This window comes from Ranitomeya variabilis, chromosome 4 (genome assembly GCF_051348905.1).
Source record: "Ranitomeya variabilis isolate aRanVar5 chromosome 4, aRanVar5.hap1, whole genome shotgun sequence".
Taxonomy (NCBI): domain Eukaryota; kingdom Metazoa; phylum Chordata; class Amphibia; order Anura; family Dendrobatidae; genus Ranitomeya; species Ranitomeya variabilis.
In genome coordinates this window covers 550,421,803-550,438,050 of record NC_135235.1, presented here as the reverse complement: position 1 = coordinate 550,438,050, position 16,248 = coordinate 550,421,803, and the positions used below count along the sequence as shown (strand labels likewise).

Here is a 16,248-nt window from a genome sequence, read left to right as displayed (position 1 = left end):
GTTAGGCAAATGGAGTCCAAACCATAAAACTCTACTGAAAATGAATGTTTATTCTGCTATCGGGCCAGGCTAAAAAGACGCACACAGCCAAAAAAAGTCAACAGGAGTCCAAAATTTCCTGTTTTGGACTACATTTGCCTGACTTTGCACTTGTAACTTTCACAGTCCAAATGCGGACCAAGGGTCTCCTGCCCCTAGCGTAACAGCCTCATATATGCCCATGAGGTTGTTGAGTTCGGGTCAGAAGACCCAAGGCCGGTCCAGACATCACGACCCCTACTCGATCCTTGAATATCATTTGTGTGAAACCAGCCTAACTAAAATCAATGGTTCCGTCAGAAGCCCTTCTGAATCCTGTTTTTCGGGAATTAAGGTAAAAGCCCCCAACGGAGTCATGAGCAGTGAAACAGACGTGATCTGGGCATAGCCTTCAAGTGCTGTCAAGCGGTTGCAGCCAATACAAGATTTTCCGACCTGATGATATCCAGCGATATCATCCACCTGAGCTGGGAGCAATGACTGCACTTGAGTGGTGAGGTGTAATGTCATCATCATAGAAGACAGAGGAGTCCATCAGCTCCCTACACTGATTATGGGATGGAAAGTGATCTGTCAGACCATCTATAGTAGACAGGGGCACAGAAACTTTTCTTACAGAAGGTCTGTGGCTACAAAAAACATTTTTAGGGTAAGTTCACACTGGGTGAGTGCTTGAGTGGAAAGAAGCTGCTTTTTTTGCAGTGCTTTTGATGTGTTATTGAGTGAAACACGCTGAAATACTGCTGAAAGAAGTGACCTGCTCTAGGTCCAAAAAACCATGCAAAGCACAAAATACTGATGACAAAAAAAACTGTGTACATGAGATTTCTGAAATCTCATAGACATAGCTGGTATTGTAAAACGCAGCTGAAAATTAGCATAAAAAAAGCAGCAAAAACGCCCAGTGTGAACTTACCCTTAAAAGGGTTTCGATGCAGATTTTCTCCTCCACTACACACATACACTGAAGATCATATTTTTATCTATTAGTAGAAAGACTTACAGGCGGATTTACGTGATATACGGCAGGGAGAATTAGATAAATGTAAAGTATCTATGATTCCATAGACAGTGGGGTTTCGACAAGAAGTGTGGCATCGATAGATATTTAAAGACGTCCACCCTAGTGATTTTTATTCTCAGGAGCGTGAAAGAACTGTTTACTACATGCGTGAACACCTTGGGAATGCACACTGGAAAACAACCCGTACAACTAAAGGATCGGGGAATGGTCGTCCCACAGCAGCAGCGGTGTACAGAGGTGGCGAATGCAGTAAGTGGTAGGACAAGCCCTGTCCTACATCAGATAGCGCAGATATTTCAGATTACTGACAGCTTGTATGGGTAAGATAACATGGCGTATTTAGTGCGGATTTGCGTGCAGAAAATCCACAGAATAATCAGTAATGTTAACGAGATCCTAACAAATCTCATCTACAAGTCTCAGACAATTGCCGCACAGAAGCTGATCTGCGATTCGGATTGTAATGTCTGCAACACAGGGCTGTGGAGTCGGAGCCCATTTTAGTGGAGTCGGTGTCATGGAAATTGTGGAGTCGGAGGTTTGGCTTAGGCTGCTTTCACACTAGCGTCAGTATGGGCCCGCCGCAGTGCGTCGGCCCGACGTACCGACGCATGCTGTGAAATAAATGCCCGACGTGGGCAGCGGAAGCAGTCTTACGACGCTTCCGCTGCCCCATTGTAAGGTCCGGTGAGGAGGGGGCGGAGTTTCGGCCGCACATGAGCGGTCGAAAATGGCGAACTCGACGCACAAAAAATCGTTACATGTAACTTTTTTTTTGGCGGCGGTCCGCCAAAACACGACGCAACCGTCGCACGACGGTTGCAAGGTGTGGCAATACATCGCAATGCGTCGGTAATGTTAGTCTATGGGGAAAAAACGCATCCTGCAGACAACTTTGCAGGATGCGTTTGTTCTCCTGAACTACGCATTGCAAAGTATTGCAAACGACGCTAGTGTGAAAGTAGCCTTATGAACTCCACAGCCCGGCTGCAGTGGGTCAAAACTTTTCTGCATTATTCAGACCATAAATGTCGGACAGTTAAAAATGACCTAAAATTGTTTTGATGGAGGACTGGAGTCATTATCCATTTCAATCAAGCTCACAACCTCCCTCAGAGGCGCTAGGAGGCTTTAAAGGGAACCTGTCATCTGATTCATGATGGGAGGTGGAGCCGCATATTCATCACTGTAATGAGCCGCACCACGTGACCGCTCATACAGGACAAGCTGCGGCACTGAGAGGAAGCATCACGGGAGCTGGGTGAGTATTTTAATGCAAACGGGCGGGCGCACAGGGGGTGGAAGGTGACAGGGAACTTTATTTTAAAAACAAAAAAAATTAAAAAAACATGATTTTTCATTCCTTCTCTCCAGCGAACGCTGCTGGGGAGAAGGAATGAATGGCAGCTTCAGCACCACACGCAGGGGGGACAGCGCTTAACTCTAGTGCTGTCTCCTGCACGGTCCGTGTGGTCCTCAGTCGGCACACGGGCGGCACACGGCTGCCGTACGTGTGCCACACTGATGTGCCACGTGAGCATACGGACACGGATAACTCCGGTACCGATTTTTCCGGTACCGGAATTATCTGGACAAGTGAGACTGGCCTAAGAACGGACACACGGACCGTACACTGACGGTAAGAGCGGACACACGGACCGTACACTGACAGTAAGAGCGGACACACGGACCGTACACTGACGGTAAGATCGGACACACGGACCGTACATCGACAGTAAGAGCGGACACACGGACCGTACACTGATGGTAAGAGCGGACACACGGACCGTACACTAACGGTAAGTGCGGACACACGGACCGTACAATGACGGTAAGAACGGACCGTACAGACGGTAAAAGCGGACACACGGACAGTACACTGACGGTAAGAGCGGTCACACTGACGGTAAGAGTGGACACACAGACCGTACACTGACGGTAAGAACGGACACACGGACCGTACACAGACTTGTGAATGAGGCCTTATAATGTTAAGTTTGGTTCTGGAAACCCCACGGCCGGTTCATACACTGCAGTCTGTACGCAAAGCACGGATGCGTGAAACCGGGCTAAAACTTCGAGCATGCTGTGGCAACCAGTCTGACAGTCTGGCGTATCTCCATTGGACAGTGCTAGGGCTTCCTGCTGGGAGACAGACCTTCTTCACAGCTTGCTGCTCCCTGCATTGTAACTTGTATTTTTTTATTCCTTGAGGGGGGCCATTTCCATTTTACCATTTTTATTGTGTCCCATTGAAAATAACACAATTTGCAATGTCCTCAATTATTTTTCTGCTCAGTCATGAACAGCAGAAAGAACTAGTATTATCAACTACTCTACAATATACTCGGCGCTGCTATATCAGCACTGCTACAGGAATTCTAGCAGGTAAGTGGTATGCATGTATATTTCAGTCTGAGGACAAATAGTCATATTCTGTCTTGGTGGAGATTAGGCTTGGTCTTCAGTAAATGGTGCAATACAGCGATCCTGAGTAGGTAGCCTGGTTTGGTCAGTCTCCTATTGGAGGAGAAACCAGAATTAAGCTGCAAACACGACAGTCTGTACTGTGGGGCCCAAACTGTCTGCTACGGTCAGGTGCATGCAGCCATGCGCCGTCGTCTCCGAAACAACACAGCAAAAATGCAAAGTGTGAACATAGCCTAAGGGTATCTGCACATGGCAAGTACCGTATTTGCTGCATTCTCTGCACCAAAAAAACAGTGTTGTCATGAAAAGCGCTAAAATGAACACGGATCTAAGGCTTGTTTCACATTTACGTCGGCAGTGTCCCGTCATAATGCGTCGAGGAGACGTATCGACGGACGTTTAGTAAATACTGTTAAAACGGTCGTATGCAGTAGTTTGACGGATGCGTCGCCTGAATCTTTCTAGTGTAGAAGGAGAGAGAAAGAGAGGAAAAAAGAAAGAAAGAAAGAAAGAAAGAAAGAAAGAAAGAAAGAAAGAAAGAAAGAAAGAAAGAAAGAAAGAAAGAAAGAAAGAAAGAAAGAAAGAAAGAAAGAAAGAAAGAAAGAAAGAAAGAAAGAAAGAAAGAAAGAGAAAGAAAGAAAGAAACTTGAAAATTATTCTGGGCATGCTCAGACTGAAAAAAACGTTCCTCTGAACGTTTTCTCTGCATGACGGACTGCTATTTTCCGACGGATCCAGTGCACGACGGATGAAACGGATGGCCATCCGTCACAATCCGTCGTTAATACAAGTCTATGGGAAAAACAGGATCCTGCAGAAAAATTTGCAGGATCCTGTTTTCTCAAAAGTCGACGGATTTCGACGGGAGAGAAAAGACGGAAGTGTGAAAGAGGCCTTACCTGTTTTGAGAGTTTTTAAGTGCATTTGTTTCCCCATTCATTTTAATGGGTGAAAAACGCTGCAAAAACTCTGAAAGAATTGACATGCTGCAGATTTGAAAAAATGCTCAAATTTTAGCATTTCTCATTAACTTTGCTGGTGCTAAACGGCAGCATTTCTACCCTTGAAAAACATGCGGGAAAAATGCAGCTTGTGAATAAGTCCTAAGAGTAGCGGGACATGGCTACGACAGTTCGCTGCCCAAGTGCAAACATATTCTGGAAGCGCTTTTTCCAAGTGATGAATACCCCTTTATAAATGGCATGAACTCAGCCTATAACGGACAGGGCTTTAGAGTTAATACAGAAATGAACAGATGTAATGTGAGAAATCACATCAGTAATCTGTGATAACGTCCTTCTCAGCGGAGGAAGCGGCTCCACATGTTCCAACAGCGCTAGCTCTGCAGATGCGGAAATACTGCTGATCTAGCACTAGGGGAATACATGGACACAGCTAGGAAAGCAAGGCAATGTAATATATATATATTTTTTTATCAGGCTGTGAATTTGGGGTACATACAGTACAGACCAAAAGTTTGGACACACCTTCTCATTTAAAGATTTTTCTGTATTTTCATGACTATGAAAATTGTACAATCACACTGAAGGCATCAAAACTATGAATTAACACATGTGGAATTATATACTTAACAAAAAAGTGTGAAACAACTGAAATTATGTCTTATATTCTAGGTTCTTCAAAGTAGCCACCTTTTGCTTTGATGACTGCTTTGCACACTCTTGGCATTCTCTTGATGAGCTTCAAGAGGTAGTCACCGGGAATGGTTTTCACTTCACAGGTGTGCCCTGTCAGGTTTAATAAGTGGGATTTCTTGCCTTATCAATGGAGTTAGGACCATCAGTTGTGTTGTGCAGAAGTCTGGTGGATACACAGCTGATAGTCCTTCTGAATAGACTGTTAGAATTTGTATTATGGCAAGAAAAAAGCAGCTAAGTAAAGAAAAACAAGTGGCCATCATTACTTTAAGAAATGAAGGTCAGTCAGTCAGAAAAATTGGGAAAAATTGAAAGTGTCCCCAAGTGCAGGTGCAAAAACCATCAAGCGCTACAAAGAAACTGGCTCACATGAGGACCGCCCCAGGAAAGGAAGACCAAGAGTCACCTCTGCTTCTGAGGATAAGTTTATCCGAGTCACCAGCCTCAGAAATCGCAGGTTAACAGCAGCTCAGATTAGAGACCAGATCAATGCCACACAGAGTTCTAGCAGCAGACACATCTCTACAACAACTGTTAGGGCTCATTTCCACTGGCGAGAGACAAATCGGTCCGTAATCTGGACCGAAAAAAGGGATGTAGCGTATGCGATTGTCATGCGATTGTCATGTGAGTGTAATGCGAGTGCAATGCGATTTTTATTCGCACCATCCGTTTTACATCCGTATGACATCCGTATGCAATCCGTTTTTTTTCTCTGCAACTATTTTTATACAGTCAGTTACAGGACCATGGACAGTGTTCTAGGCCTCAGAATGGTGATGTATCCGTAAAAAATGGACGGAATACGGTTGGTCCGTATTCCGTCCGTTTTTTTTCTCGCACCCATTGACTTGCATTGGCGAGTCTCGTCCGAGACTCACAGCAAATCGCAGCATGCTGCGATTTTTTTCTCAGTCTGATTTCGGCTGAGAAAAAAATCGCAAATGAAAAGACACCTATTGAATAACATTGGTCCGAGTGCAATCCGATTTTTTATCGGATTGCACTCGTCCGTTTTCCTCGCAAGTGGAAATGAGCCCTTAAGAGGAGACTTTGTGCAGCAGGCCTTCATGGTAAAATAGCTGCTAGGAAACCACTGCTAAGGACAGGCAACAAGCAGAAGAGACTTGTTTGGGCTAAAGAACACAAGGAATGGACATTAGACCAGTTGAAATCTGTGCTTTGGTCTGATTAGTCCAAATTTGAGATCTTTGGTTCCAACCACCGTGTCTTTGTGCGATACAGAAAAGGTGAACGGATGGACTCTACATGCCTGGTTCCTCCGTGAAGCATGGAGGAGGAGGTGTGATGGTGTGGAGGTGCTTTGCTGGTGACACTGTTGGGGATTTATTCAAAATTGAAGGCATACTGAACCAGCATGGCTACCACAGCATCTTGCAGCAGCATGCTATTCCATCCGGTTTGCGTTTAGTTGGACCATCATTTATTTTTCAACAGGACAATGACCCCAAACACACCTCCAGGCTGTGTAAGGGCTATTTGACCAAGAAGGAGAGTGATAGGGTGCTACGCCAGATGACCTGGCCTCCACAGTCACCAGACCTGAACCCAATCGAGATGGTTTGGGGTGAGCTGGACCGCAGAGTGAAGGCAAAAGGGCCAACAAGTGCTAAGCATCTCTGGGAACTCCTTCAAGATTGTTGAAAGACCATTCCCACTGACTACCTCTTGAAGCTCATCAAGAGAATGCCAAGAGTGTGCAAAGCAGTCATCAAAGCAAAAGGTGGCTACTTTAAAGAACCTAGAATATAAGACATAACAAAAAAGTGTGAAACAACTGAAAATTAAGTATATAATTCCACATGTGTTAATTCATAGCTTTGATGCCTTCAGTGTGAATGAATGTACAATTTTCATGGTCATGAAAATACAGAAATAGCTTTAAATGAAAAGGTGTGTCCAAACTTTTCGTCTGTACTGTGTGTATATATATATATGTATATATATATATATATATATATATATATATATATATATATATATATATATATATATATATATATATATATATATATATATATAATATATACGCTGTTAAGTTTGGGTCAAGAAACCTGCGGTGGGTACATACATGGTGGTCTGTATGCAGACCATGATTTGTGGACGTCTGAATTTGGCCTTATGGGCATGAAAAGTCCCAAACTTTTTCTCAGATGTTCCCCAAATTTGGCACAAAAATACTGTTGACAAGGTGGCAAAACTTAAGAAAGTGCGCTAGTTCTCACAAATTTGCCCAAATTGGGCCATTATTATCCACATATTGCTGACTTGTCACAACACTATTGCTAAATATACCCTCTGAGTTGTCTAGATGCAGAAAAATCGTGCAATTACATACGAAAATAACTAATCGCCACAATGATTCATTTTTTTCACGCAAGTTATTTTTAAATACTTTTTGTTGCTTGCGACCACTAGCTTTGTGGTGCACGCCTCTGGAGCAAATTTTTAGGCCGGAGTCACACTCAGCGTATGTAAATACGGTCCGTTTTTTACGGCCGTAATACGCAGAAAAGTCCCCAAAATAGTGATCCGTATGTCATCCGTAGGCAGGGTGTGTCAGCGTATTTTGCGCATGGCATCCTCCGTATGTAATCTGTATGGCATCCGTACTGCGATATTTTCTCGCAGGCTTGCAAAACCGACATCTAATGGATTTATGTGCTCAAATGTTCGTTAAAACATATATACAGTGTATATATATATATATATATATATATATATATATATATATATATATATATATATATATATATATATATATATATAATGTCATTGAGACACACATATATATATACTGTATTTATATTTAATTCAGCGCGATATATGTGAAAAGCCGGCAATTCAATTGCCGGCTTTTCATTTCTCCTTCACAGACCCGACATGATATGAGACATGGTTTACATACAGTAAACCATCTCATATCCCCTTTTTTTTGCATATTCCACACTACTAATGTTAGTAGTGTGTATGTGCAAAGTTTGGGCGCTGTAGCCAAAATAAAGGGTTAAATAGCGTAAAAAATTGGCGTGGGCTCCCGCGCAATTTTCTCCGCCAGAGTGGTAAAGCCAGTGACTGAGGGCAGATATTAATAGCCTAGAGAGGGACCATGGTTATTGGCCCCCCCTGGCTAAAAACATCTGCCCCCAGCCACCCCAGAAAAGGCACATCTGGAAGATGCGCCTATTCTGGCACTTGGCCACTCTCTTCCCATTCCCGTGTAGCGGTGGGATATGGGGTAATGAAGGGTTAAGGTCACCTTGCTATTGTAAGGTGACTTTAAGCCAGATTAATAATGGAGAGGCGTCAATTATGACATCTATCCATTATTAATCCAATTGTTCGAAATAGTTAATAAAACACACACACATAATTGCAAAGTCCTTTAATGAAATAAAGACACATGTTGTTGGAATATTTTATTAGACTCTTAATCCACCTGAAGACCCTTGTCACCTGAAACAAATTTTCAAAAAAACAAACAACAATATTCCATACCTTCCGTCGTTCTGTCCCACGTTGTAAATCCATCTGAAAGGGTTAACTAATTTTACAAGCAGAAGCCTGTTAATGCAGCCGCTTCGGCCTGTAAAAACCCGGGGACTGAATGGGAAGCAGGGTGACCTGTAGTTACCTTGAGTTGCGGTGATGCGCCCTCTGCTGGATGTCCTCATATGAACTCGAGCGTGGGAACTTTTCCAAGGCTCCAGTTCATGAGGACATCCAGCAGAGGGCGCATCACTGCAACTCAAGGTAACTACAGGTCACCCTGCTTTCCATTCAGTCCCCGGGGTTTTACAGCCACGAGCACTGCTTTAGCACAGCTCCTGGCTGTAAAATGATTTAACCCCTTCAGATGGATTTACATCGTGGGACATAACGACGGAAGGTATGGAATATTGTTGTTTGTTTTTTTAACTTTGTTTCAGGACGATGGTCTTCAGGTGGATTACTAGTATAATAAAATATTACAACACCATGTGTCTTTATTTCATTAAAATACTTTGTAATCATGTGTGTGTGGCTTATTAAACATTTCGTACTATTGGATTAATAATGGATAGGTGTCATAATTGACGCCTCTCCATTATTAATCTGGCTTACTGTCACCTTACAATAGCAAGGTGACATTAACCCTTCATTACCCCATATCCCACCGCTACACGGGAGTGGGAAGAGAGTGGCCAAGTGCCAGAATAGGCGCATCTTCCAGATGTGCCTTTTCTGGGGTGGCTGGGGGCAGATGTTTTTAGCCAGGGGGGGCCAATAACCATGGACCCTCTCTAGGCTATTAATATCTGCCCACAGTTACTGGCTTTACCACTCTGGTGGAGAAAATTGCGCGGGAGCCCACGCCAATTTTTTCCGCGATTTAACCCTTTATTTTACAAGCAACAGCGCCCAAATTTTGCACATACACACTACTATCATTAGTAGTGTGCAATATGCAAAAAAAAAGGGATATGAGATGGTTTACTGTATGTAAACCATGTCTCATATAATGTCGGGTTTGGGAAGGAGATAGCAAAAGCCGGCAATTGAATTACCGGCTTTTCTCTCTAACACCGCTGCGTATTTCTCGCAAGTCACACTGCTGGTCCGTGTGTAATCCGTATTTTTCTCGCCCCCACAGACTTTCATTGGCGGTTTTTTTGCGCAATACGGTGACAAACGCAGCATGCTGCGATTTTGTACGGCCGTACAAGGGTATGTGTCCACGTTCAGGAAACGCTGCGTTTTTGACGCAGCATTGAGCCGAAGCGTCAAAAACGCAGCGTCCAGATGTTACAGCATAGTGGAGGGGATTTAATGAAATCCCGTCTCCACTGTGCATTAAAAAACGCATGCGTTTTTCCCGCAAAAACGCACATGCGGTGCGTTTTTTCAGAACGCAGCATGTTGCTACAATGAGCAAAACACGCAGGAACACCGCAGGTGACCTGCCAGTGACCTCAGGTGCATTTTTGGTCAGGATTTTACCTGCATAAAATCCTGACCAAAGCCTGAAGCAAGCCTGAACGTGGACACATACCCCAAGACCATACCTCCCAACCGTCCCGATTTCAGCGGGACAGTCCCGCTTTGGCACCGGGGTCCCGCTGTCCCGCTTCGGGCATTTAAAATCCCGAATTTGCGGCCGCCGGTGAAGCCCCGCCCACTTCCGGGACGTAGAGACGATTAGGACTAGTCCCGCACTCCGGGCGGGGTCAGTGACGTAAGCGGCCGGCATGATCACACTCTGCAGCCTTTGTTTAGTAAATCTGGGCCAGGAGATCGGGGAAGGAGGGACCAGCTGCGTGCGCGGCGCCGACTCCAGCCTGGTGTCTCCCCCACCACGCACCGCAACGCGCATGCGCGGGAATCTGTGGTACCCGATGCTGAGGCGCAGAGTCTGGTCCTTGTGTCACTCGGAGGCGGCAGCGGCGTGTGAGGGGGAGGGAGGCGGTCATCATTACCGGCACACACCGGCATGCATTGTGTATGGCGGATAAGGGGCGGCAGGGAGAAGCCTGCAAACCAGATAGTGCAGTGTGTCCATGCACCTCTCCATCCACAGGTAGCACTGTAACACCTCTAACAGTGCCAGCCAGCACCCTCCTAGTGCCAACCTGGCTGTGGGTGTGTGTGTGTGATGGCTGGGTGTGTGTGTGATGGCTGGGTGTGTGTGTGATGGCTGGGTGTGTGTGTGTGTGATGGCTGTGTGTGTGTGTGTGATGGCTGGGTGTGTGTGTGTGATGGCTGTGTGTGTGTGATGGCTGGGTGTGTGTGTGTGATGGCTGCGTGTGTGTGTGTGATGGCTGCGTGTGTGTGTGTGTGATGGCTGCGTGTGTGTGTGTGATGACTGCGTGTGTGTGTGTGATGACTGCGTGTGTGTGTGATGGGTGTGTGTGTGAAGGCTGCGTATGTGATGCATTTGTGTCAAAGCTGCATGTGTTTGTGAGCTGCGTTTGTGATGCTGCGTGTGTATGTGTGATACTGTGTGTGTGATGCTGCATGTGTGTGAGCTGCGTGCGTGTGTGAGCTGTGTGTGTGCTGCGTGTGTGTGGGCCGTGTGTGTGAGCTGTGTGCGTGTGCATGTGTGTGAGCGTGTGTGTGTGAGCTGCGTGCCTGTATGTCATTATACAGTATGGAGAACTGTGGCCATTATACAGTATGGAGCATCATGTGCGGTCATTATACAGTATGCAGCATCATGTGCGGTCATTATACAGTATGGAGCATCATGTGTGGTCATTATACAGTATGAAGCATCATGTGCACCCAGCATACAGTATGGAGCATCATGTGTGGTCATCATACAGTATGGAGCATCATGTGCGGTCATTATACAGTATGGAGCGTCATGTGCGGCCATTATACGGTATGGAGCATCATGTGGGGCCATTATACGGTATGCATGCCGTCATTATACAGTATGGAGCGTCATGTGTGTTCATTATACAGTATGGAGCGTCATGTGTGGCAATTATACAGTATGGGGCATCATGTGCGGTCATTATACAGTATGGAGCGTCATGTGTGGCAATTATACAGTATGGGGCATCATGTGCGGTCATTATACAGTATGGAGCATCATGTGCGGTCATTATACAGTATGGAGCATCATGTGCGGCCATTATACAGTATGGAGCATCATGTGCAGTCATTATACAATATGGAGCATCATGTGCAGCCAGTATACAGTATGCAGCATCATGTGCGGTCAATATACAATACGGAGCATCATGTGCGGTCATTATACAGTATGGAGCATCATGTGCGGTCATTATACAGTATGGGGCATCATGTGCGGCCATTATACAGTATGGAGCATCATGTGCGGTCATTATACAGTATGGAGCATCATGTGCGGCCATTATACAGTATGGAGCATCATGTGCGGTCATTATACAGTATGGAGCGTCATGTGTGGCCATTATACAGTATGGAGCGTCATGTGTGGCCATTATACAGTATGGAGCGTCATGTGCGGTCATTATACAGTATGGAGCACTGTGTGGCCATATTTTTTTGTTTATAACTATTGTATATGAAACAGTGTGATCAGCAGTGCTAAATGGGTGTAGTTGGGACGTGGATATGGGTGTGACTAATTATGAATGGGTGTGGTCAGAGGCGTGGCCTAAAATTTGTCCCTCTTTCCCATCTTCAAAAGTTGGGAGGTATGCCCAAGACTGTATAATACGGGTCAGTAAAATACGGCTGATAGGAGCTGGGACATAGGGAATCATTGGGCTGTGTGTTATGCGTATTTTACGGGTGTATTTTCTGCGCTCATACGTCCGTAAAACTCGCCAGTGTGACGCCGGCCTCACTATGAGGCGATGTCCGTGAGTCTATGGCACATGTCTGCCATATCCACAATGACAAAGAAAAGGCTGGCCATGACAGACAACACCTGACGGACACACGTCCACTGTAATTTAATGAGCCGCGTTTACTTTTCGCAGAGACGCCCATTTTGCATCAGCGTAAACCAAAGTGTCACATAAACAACATTACTAATAAATGACTCAATGCTGAGGCTTATGGAGTCCTCCAGTCATCTTCATCCCATTAATAAATATACTGTGAGATGGCAGCTTTATTACATCATTATATTATATACACTGCTGTACTGCATTGCTGCAATGTCATTACCTACACAGCGTCGGGCATTCAGGCTCAGGCCTCAGGCGCTAACAGCATCTCCTCCTCCCAACACTCGGGACTCTCGGCCCGCCTGTGCAGCCCAAAAATCCGGACACAGCAATCACGCAAGGCCGGGGATTATGAGGTGAAATTAGGCCTGAGGAACGAGGCGGGGGAAACCTGCATTGTGGGAGGACCTTGTGCTGACGTGAGGCTGAGCCTGGCAGCCTCTCTCCATTATGACTACGAGAATAAACAGAGCAGTGAGCATGTGCTGCTGAGTCCTGTCACACAGAGACATGATGGGATAGGTCGTATCGGCCATTTTGTTGGGTGATATGGGCAGTAATATATGTGCAGCATACAGTGATCATTACCAAGTGATATATAATTGTACAAATCAAGGCTGCACACCCAACTTTCCTAGAGTTCTGACTGGCAAAGCTATCCTATCTATCCTCTATTGTTATTGTCTACTTATTATCAGATATATATATATATATATATATATATATATATATATATATATATATATATTTATTTATTTATCATCTATACATATCTATCTATAATCTATATATCACTTTCATTTATTACCTATTATCTATATATCTCATATCTATCATTTCTATCTATTTCTCTCTATCTAGAAGCAAAAAAGCAGGCCGCAGCACTCCAATATTTACCCGAGGATAAAGTGGACTTTATTTAGGCCATATGGCGTGGCGACATTTCGGCTGACATTTATTCAGCTATTACTACTTGAATACATTTTCTATATAGGACACAGTGTTGTGTCTTGTTGGAGCTGTATTGGCAGCTGAGATGGTTGTCACCCAGCTTTCCCAGGTACGCGAACTTGTGCTATTCTTGTAAAAGTTTCCTAAAACGTTTCGGAGGGGGTTCGCCCTGCTGATATTCAGCATCATACACGCCCTGCAGACTATGGTTATAAATGATGGGAGATGTGTGAGAATTATAATGGGGGGGCATGCTAAAATTGAGTGTCTGCCTACTGGAAAACGCTGGAACAATGGACATGTCATTTTTAGCCACTTGGCATCTTTTGCTTTAATAAAAGCTTAAGACCTTTAACATGTACTTTTTTTTGCATAAAAATAGCAGAAAAAACTGTGTGAATATATCCTAAAAATCATTTCTAAATCATGTGAAAGACTCTTCTATTTATTTCACCGTTTCATCTGCTTTGCTGTTCACACGTTCAGGTTTTTTGAGCATTTTTGTCGTATTCAAGTTTGTAAAAACACCCTGTGGAAAAAAAGAAGGTGCACAAGACTTTGAGAGGAATTCCTTTAAAGGGAACCTGTCACCTCCCCCAGGCGTTTTTAACTAAAAGAGCCACCTTGTGCAGCAGTAATGCTGCATTCTGACAAGGTGGCTCTTTTAGTTCTGGGTGCTGTAACTGCCGAAATAATCCGTTTTGTAATTTGTCCTAAATACCTTTTCTTCAGTCAAGGAGGCAGGCCTTTCCCCCCCTGCTGCAGACGCCAAACAGCCGTCACTCAATTCTTCTTGGCGCCGGGCGCCGCCTCCTCACCACTGTTTTGAAATCAGCCGGCGCCTGCACTCTTTTCCCCTGCCTTGGGCAGGCGCAGTGAGCGCTGCCCGTCCTCTGTCCTCATATGCAGTCTAGCTGACTGCGCCTGCGCGGCCGCCCTGCCTGTGATTCCCAGCCCCGCAGTGTCTTCTGATTTATTCACATTGTTGGGCTGGGATTCACAGGCAGGGCGGCCGCACAGGCGCAGTCAGCTAGACTGCATATGAGGACAGACGGGCAGCGCTCACTGCGCCTGCCCAAGGCAGGAGAAAAGAGCGCAGGCTACATTTGTCATGCTGATAAAGTTTTGCGCAACAAAAAATCTTAGGGTATGTGTCCACGTGCAGGATTGCTTCAGGATTTGGTCAGGATTTTATGCAGGTAAAATCCTGACCAAATCTGCACCTGAGGTCACTGGCAGGTCACCTGCGTTTTTTCTGCAATGTAAGGGTATGTGTCCACGGTCAGTAAACGCTGCTTGTTTGACGCTGCGCAGAGCTGCAGCGTCAAACACGCAGCGTCCAGATGTTCCAGCATAGTGGAGGGGATTTTATGAAATCCCATGTCCACTATGCGTGGAAACACGCATCCGACTTCCCTGCGACTCCGGACATGCTGCGCGTCTTTTCAGATCGCAGCATGTCCGTGCTACCGCAAGTAATATCACAGGGCGCAATGCGAGGGTGCGATGATCCCGGATGTGTACAGTTAACACATCTGGCATCATCGCGTCCCAGAAAGGGGCGGGGCTTAGCCGATACCGCCGGCCATCCTGACCATGGACACGTACCCTAAGGACATGCTGCGTTCTTAAAAGACGCACCGCATGTGAGTTTTCTCGGGTGTGCCGCATGCGTCTTTTACTGCATAGTGGAGGCAGGATTTCATGAAATCCCCTCCACTATGCTGTAACATCTGGACGCTGCGTTTTTTATGCATGCTGCTCAACGCTGCGTCAAAAACGCAGCGTTTCCTGAACGTGGAAACATACCCTTATTCTACTTCATCAGGTTTTGAGGTTTTGGAACAAAAAAATGCGGCAAAATCTGATACCTGCATTTTTTGCAGTGTTTTTTCACCACCCATTACTTTCAATGGGTGAAAAATGTTGAAAGAAATGACATGCTCTATTCTGCAAAAACTATGCAAAACCAAGAAATAGCACAAAAAAAGCAAGGAAAAAAAACAACCAAGGTTTGGGCATGAGATTTCTGAAATCGCATAGACTTTGCTGGTACTGTAAAACGCAGCTGAAAATTTGCATAACGAAACCCATAAAAAACGCTGAAAAACCACCCTAGTGTGAAATTAGCCTAAGCTTGACTCAAGTAAAAAAAAAAAGCTTCAGAAAAAAAACTTAAGAAAAAAAAAAAAAAAGCATTTCAGGAAAATCGAAAATCAAAACTCCCCAAAGAACTAGCTTTTCCTGAAGGGGTTTCCACTTGAAAAACTCATTGGGCCTGATTAAGGCCGGGATTACACATACGCGAGATACGGCCGAGTCTCGCAGGTGAAAACCAAGCCCTGACGCCGGCACTCCGGAGCAGAGTATGCAGCCGCACAGCAATACATGGAGCTGCACGCTCCGCTCCGGAGTGCCGGCGCCAGAGCTGGGTTTTCATCTGCGAGACTCGGCCGTATCTCGCGTATGTGTGATCCCGGCCTAATGAAGACCTTCATTACTCACACCAGCCATGATGAGGGGGTGTGAGGAAATCAGATGCTCCTGATTCATGAAGAGATGCATGCCTCTTAATGAATCTGGAGCATCTGAGCAGTGGCTCAAACTCTCATTCCATGAATTAGAGTCGACTGTGGCGTACCCCCATACCTCAATCCCGCCCCAACTTTGCCCTTTCCATTGAACTGGAAAAGGCCAAAAGTTA

At 45.2% G+C, this 16,248-nt stretch overlaps 1 protein-coding gene across 1 annotated transcript in view; it reads right to left on the bottom strand.

Annotated features, from left to right (window-relative positions):
- The window catches only part of ACBD4 (acyl-CoA binding domain containing 4), a 37,590-nt gene extending 24,485 nt beyond the window's left edge, over nt 1-13,105 (bottom strand). The window contains exon 1 of the mRNA XM_077252644.1: nt 12,814-13,105. The gene's annotated coding sequence lies outside the window, so the exon portion shown is untranslated. The remainder of the gene's footprint in view (nt 1-12,813) is intronic.
- Nucleotides 13,106-16,248: the final 3,143 nt, after the last annotated feature.